This window comes from Cryptomeria japonica, chromosome 10 (genome assembly GCF_030272615.1).
Source record: "Cryptomeria japonica chromosome 10, Sugi_1.0, whole genome shotgun sequence".
Lineage (NCBI taxonomy): Eukaryota > Viridiplantae > Streptophyta > Pinopsida > Cupressales > Cupressaceae > Cryptomeria > Cryptomeria japonica.
In genome coordinates, this window is record NC_081414.1 from 93,208,669 (window position 1) to 93,215,299 (window position 6,631).

Below are 6,631 nucleotides of genomic sequence, written 5' to 3' on the forward strand. Positions count from 1 at the left end.
CCATACCCATAGATGGGGAGAAGGTTTGCCAAGAGTCAGAACCTAAAGAAAAATTCATAGTGTTAAAATCTGGAGACCCAAGGTTCAAGATTTTGAATGTAGACACAGGCCCTAACTCTTAAATGTTCACTTCCACCATTGAAGAAAATATTGACATAGTCAACCTTGAATTGTCAAACGAGTTATGGGCCTTAGAGTTTAATGGAATTTGTTCCTCCTCTGGATTTGGTATTGGCATAGTCCTCATTTTTCTGATAATTATAGACTCATTTTTGCTTATAGAATCGAATTTGAGAGTACAAACAATATGGTTTAATATGAATCTTTACTTTTAGGTTTTAGGGTTGAGAGTAGCAAAAAAAATGGGAATCGGATAATTAAAGGTCAAAGGATATGCAGATCTTATAGTAAAGAAAATCAAGAATGTATACGTTATTGAGAACCAAATGTTAAAATATTACAAGAACAGAGTATGGGATTGCTTTGAAGGATTCAAAGCCTTTACGATAGAAGTCGTTCCAATGGATCAAAATACTCAAGTTGGTTCTTTAGCTATTTTAGCATCCCTCCTTCCACTGCGTCTTGATTTTAAAGATATAACATATAGTCTTGAGGTGGTATATAGACCAAACGTACCTGATAATGTGAATCACTGGCAAGTTTTCAATTATGATAGCCAAACTATAGATTTTCTCCAAAAGGTTGATGCTTTTATGTTCTATGAAGGATGCATTGAGGAAAAGGTCAATATTCTAGAGGGAGAAACTTATTCCCAAAATAATAAGAGAAATGAAGTGATTCAACTCGAGGGGAACAAGATCCCCAAAGGATTAGTTTCCTAGGAAAGTTCGAGTGGCAACTATTTGTGTGGAGTTGAGGACAAAGATAGCCAAGTTGTTGAAGTTAAGATGAATACAACCAATTGTGACTCTAATAATATGAAAGAAGGTATGGACAGTGTTGTGTCTATGCCTTTATTTCCTCTCGAATTAGAAACCTTTACTATTGATATTAATGAATAAGACCAAATGGTAAAAATTATTTCTAATGAGGTTGCGAAGGGATTTTTAAATCATAGTTTAGCTTTGGAGGTTGTTATCTTTAGTGATATTGATTCAATTATTCTTTAAGTTGATGTAAAAGAGATGAAACAGTCAAATCTTCTCACTTCACTTGAATACTCATCATTTAAGTTCCTTGATGAAGAAGATTAAGGAAAAGAGTCACCTAAGGAAGCAATGTATCCTTCTACTCTTAGAAATTCTTTTCTTGAAGGAGATATTATGCAGGTTCAAATGTTTTCATTTCTTTCCTATCAATAAAAACATTGGTTGAAGAAATGAAATATATGCAAGTGAAGATAAAACTAAAGAATGTATAAATTAGGTGACCAAGCCCGATGAAGGTATGGCTAAATTGCATTCTCAATTTACTTATGTTCCCAATGATGATTTTCTTGATGTGAGGGAGGAAGAAATTATCACAATAAGATTAGATCCTATGCTTTTAGAATGTGGTATTCCAAAATCAGAGTGAAAATACACATGTCCAAAGATTGCTCCAACCTGCACTTTGCAAAAATGATGTTCGAGTTTTGATACTTTCTTTGAATATCGAAATGAAGTTATTGAAGTTGTGACCAATACAAGACCAAATTATTTTTCTAATATTACACATGGAGTCATTAAATAAGTGAGCTATGGTGAAAGTGGTTCTTCGAGTGTATGTTTTGAAAGGGTTTTTGCACTCTATAAGTCTAAGATTTAGCATTGAAACGGCTACGAAGTGGTAGTTATTTTCAACCACACATTTTGGTCATAATCCATTGCTTCACAGAGGATCATATTTATCTCATCTGGTTAATGGGTTTATATGAGCAACTTTGAACCCTTCCTAAGGTTGGGTCTCCTTACCATGTTCTTTTATTTTCTTGTTTTGGATTGCTCGCTTTGGCGTTGTGCCTAGTTTTCCCCCATCCCCCTACTTTTGTTTTGACTCGGTTGCCATTTTGAATAAGGCCTTTGGCCAAGTGTTTTAGATTCTATGTGTCCTAATTAGTCCTTGTCCCCCTGCAGAGCCTGTTGTTGCCTCAATTTTTGAATTTTTCATTTTCCTACCTTAAGTTTAAAATCCTAGTTCATATGTCATCCTTTACCCCAACACATTTACTTAACATTACTAAGCCTTGTTTGTAGTCGATCTTTTCTCGAGTTCTTGTACCCAATCAAAAAGATTAACAAGTCTCTTAATCATTCCTTTTGGTTCAAAAGTTCAAGAAATTCTTGACTGCTCAACTATCCTTAAAATGTATGTCTTTGTTGTCGGTCTCTATAATGCATGTAGTCGATCAGTCAAGCGGCATTGGAAACCATGTACCCTTCACTATCCTAGTTCAATAGTTCAACATTTTATCAACCACATGACTCAAAGCATTTCTAACGATCGAGGTGTAGTCTTTATATGACATCAGTCAATTCAATTCATTAATAGCCAACATATGGCAGAAGACATGGGAAGAGTGTTAGCACAGTTTTCAAGCGAGAATGAAATACCCTAACTGTCAAAATTAAATGCAATTAATGCCTCAACCCTTAAAATGACTTTCATTTTTCTAACTTCCTTTTTATCCCAAGCATGCAATAGCAAGAAAATGACTTCCATTTTTCTAACTTCTTTTTTATCCCAAGCATGCAATAGCAAGAACTCTGAGTTTTTTGTGTCACGAAAGAGGTTACAAAGAAGCAAAGAGTTAGGTTAGAAACAATTTACCTCATTTATTTTACCTCCCCTCTTTAAGGCACTCTTTTCAGGCAAGTTGTTTTGAAGGTCTTAAATGTTTCTCTCATGGACCCATGTAATATATTTTCCCTGACCTTTCCAAACTCACTTGTTAAACTCTAGAACTATAGATTTTTTTGGGTTGATTGTTTATTGTGCTCAAAATTTGGGTTCCCTCTAATGCCACCGACAGTAGAAGATGGCCTTGATGGTATGAAGAATATAAATGAGAGAGACGCGTGTCTCCTAGATATCCAAAGAAAAATGCAACATGGCTATAGAAGGGTCATCTTTTTTTTATTCAAGATCTTGTTTAATTATCTTTATAATGGTTGTCTTTAAGAAGTCGTTACCTTTGATGACAGATATTAAAGCTTGGCTATAAATTAGAATAGTGGGAAGGCTTTAGAGGTTCTCTTTTCTTTTGTTTTTTCTTTTTTTTTCTTTTTTTTTGGGGGGGGGCGGGGGCGAGGGGGCGGGGGGTGTATCTTAGAGAGAGAAACCGCCCCCCTTTTTATTATCTTTGAGGTGTTAATACAATTATTGAAGAAACAATTAATTAAAATTTCTAAATTGGTTTCTAAAAATTATAAGCTTTGTGTTATGGTTGTCAAATGGTTTATTCTTCTTATGTGGAATGCACCTCTATTTCAATAATTTCTTATTATTTTCATAAATGATTAATAAATTTATTTGAGCATCTATTACGAATGATTTATCTATGAATGGATATTATAATAGTCATTTAATTGGAAGTTGTTGTGATTTGGTTGTTTAGTGTTGCCTTTTAAAGCTTTCTGGTTAAAAGCTATGGCTTTCCTTTTCTTTTTGATTAAAAGCATACATGGTTTTCATTTATTGCATTCTATTAGAAGGTAGTTGCTCCTTGTGAAATAAGTAGAGAGCGGATACAAAATATCATTGTATCTAACTCAACTAGTGGTTTTAGTTGTCATTTGTTTGGGTGTGAGAATACAGAGTTAAGTGTCAAAATTGTTAACCACCATATTGAAAAGAGATTGGCGGGTTACTTCCAAAGTTTGTAAGTGCTCTATGATTTTGGTGTCCTATTCTAATCATTATCCCATTCAATTAAAAATTTATAAAGATAAGAGACCATAATGGATTCCTTTCAAATTTGAAAATATAAGGAGAGATAATTTTTGTCAAACATCAAAAATTTTAATCAAAGATAAACAGAGAGATGGCTCAATTTTAGAATATTTTAAGACATAAAAATTGAAGTTGTTGATTATTTTTATAGCCTCCTAAATTATTGGAATAGTTCTCATTTGCTTCTCTAGAAGTAGCTCATAAAGTGGATCCTAAAATTGATAAAAGATCATCGCAGTGATTTGCTTCTAGAGGATTTCATAGAGTAAAAAATCAAAGAGACGACAATGTAATCACACCCAAACAAAGTCATTGGCCTAGATGAATTATTGACAAGTTTCTTTCACAAATATTAGAACAGATGCATGTGAAGCAATTGAAGAGTCACTTAAAAAAGGAAAGTTGTTGAAAGATTTGAACAATACCTTCATCACCCTCATAACAAAAAAAGAGCAGGCAATCTTGCCTGATGACTATAAGCTCATTTCCCTTTGCAACATTGTTTATAAAATAATCTCAAAAGCTAATGCAAATATACTAAAATTGGTCCTCCTCAACATCATTACAAAGGAACAAAGTTGATTTTGTCCCTAGTTAATCAATATTATATGGAGTTATTAGCATCCAAGAAACAATACATTGAATAAACACCACTAGTCAAAGTAGCATGTTGGTAAAAGTAGACAAAGAAAGCCTACAATTGGGTCAATTGGAAATTTATTTTTCAAAGTTTTAGAGGCCCAAGGATTTGATAGAAGATGGAATGATTGGATGTTCATCCTAGTATCCACTCCAAAATATTAAGTGATTGTGAATGGTAGACCACAAGACTTCTTTGGTACTTCTTGACGCGTATGACAAGAGGACCGTATTTCCCCTCTTCTTTCCACTATAAGGGAAGATGCTTTCTTTGAGCAATAAATGATTTTATGAGTGTTGATCGATGGTAGGGTATATTAGTAACTAGAAATATTCATCTAATATCTAACAAGAAATTTATTGATCGCAATGTTTTTTGCAGCTTTCAAAAGAGGGAAGGCCAAAATAATGAAAGAGATATTAGACAAATATTCAATGGCTTTGAGACAATCCATCAATGCAACAAAATGAAGGAAAATGTTCTCCACAAAATCCCACAAACAAATGGAAATTTTAAATATCCTAGACTACAAAAAAAGGTTTTCTTCTTATACCTACCTAGGATTACCACTCTCTTTTGGTCTAAGAACAACAAAGTTGTGGGATTCCCTATTAGAAAAATGTTATAAAAAAAATCTCTTAGAAGGGTCATTATCCTTCTTTGATGAGAAGATAAATTATGTTGGAAGTTGTAGTTTTGTCCATTCCTAACTTCCTTCTATTTTTTCTCAAACTTCAATTGGTATTTAATCAAAATATTAAATCATAAAATGCTATTTTTTCTTTGTAAAGCACCTTTGAAGATAAGAAAATCTCATTGATTGCTTGGGACTCAATTTCCAGGCCTAAAGAAGAGGGTGGTGTGGGTCTAAGAAATCAACTCTCCTAGAACAAAGCATTGGGGGCTAAGCCAAAACCAAATTTGAGAAATCAAACCATACTTGTAGGTCTAAACTAAATTCGGCATTACCCTTACATTATTGGCCCAAATCAAGGAATAGAGGATATGCAAACCAATTTTTGCTCCTTGGATTGTGTGGAGCCAAGGCTCATGTTATTTGCCAACTTATGCAAACATGTCACTTGGATGCTAATCATTTCACTTATGACAAACAAGTCAAAACAAAGTCCACAACAAACGAAAACAATGCTAGGAATGGAATTTTCATCATTACACATTATAGATTTACTTGTATACTTGTATGTAGGTGCATGCATGTGAGTGCACATTCACGTGTGTGCATGCACTTTTATGCTTGTATACACCTATGCTTGAGTGTGTGCATGTGCCTATACGTGTGCCAATACTCTATTTAGAAGAGAATTTAAATAAATCATTGTCTAAAATGTGTAATGACAAAAATTGCATTCTTAACATTGTTTTCTTTTGTTGTGGACTTTCTTTGACCATATTTACATTCAGGCTTATGTATTGCTTTTATGATTTGCTCTTGTATCATGAAATAAATGTATGCTACAAATGCATTTATCATCATTAAATGATTAATCTAAATCGTCTCTTTGAAACCAAGCACCTATATAAAAGAGAGATTTTTAAAAATATAATAATAATAATTTTCTTATTAACTTTTTTGCTTTCGTAATGAATTGAATAGAATATAAATATATAAAAAATATAATAATAATAATTTAATATTAATTACAATATAATAAAATAATATTTTTTAAATGAAATAACTGACAAAAAATAACTACCTCCATCGTGATATCTTTCAACATATTTTACGTAATTTTTTAAAATAGATAAATGTTAATTTTATAGCTGAAAAATGTTTTTTCTTCATTCATCATACACAATGGCAGTTTGTAAATATAAGCATCTCTCACACTCTCTTACAAATAGATGCTTTATTTGTAAGAGAACTATTTAGATTAATCGTCTAAAGATTGATAATTTTATTTGGACGAGACAATTTAGATGAATTGTTTAAAGATGATAATTTTATCTTTTAGAGAACGATTAATTTGTTTGGAAGAGACAATTTAGACTGTTTTAAGATGATAATTGCGATAATTGTATTTCGAGCACTTTTTTCAGATATTAAAAATCAAACAAAAGAATACCATTTCCCGAGGCAAG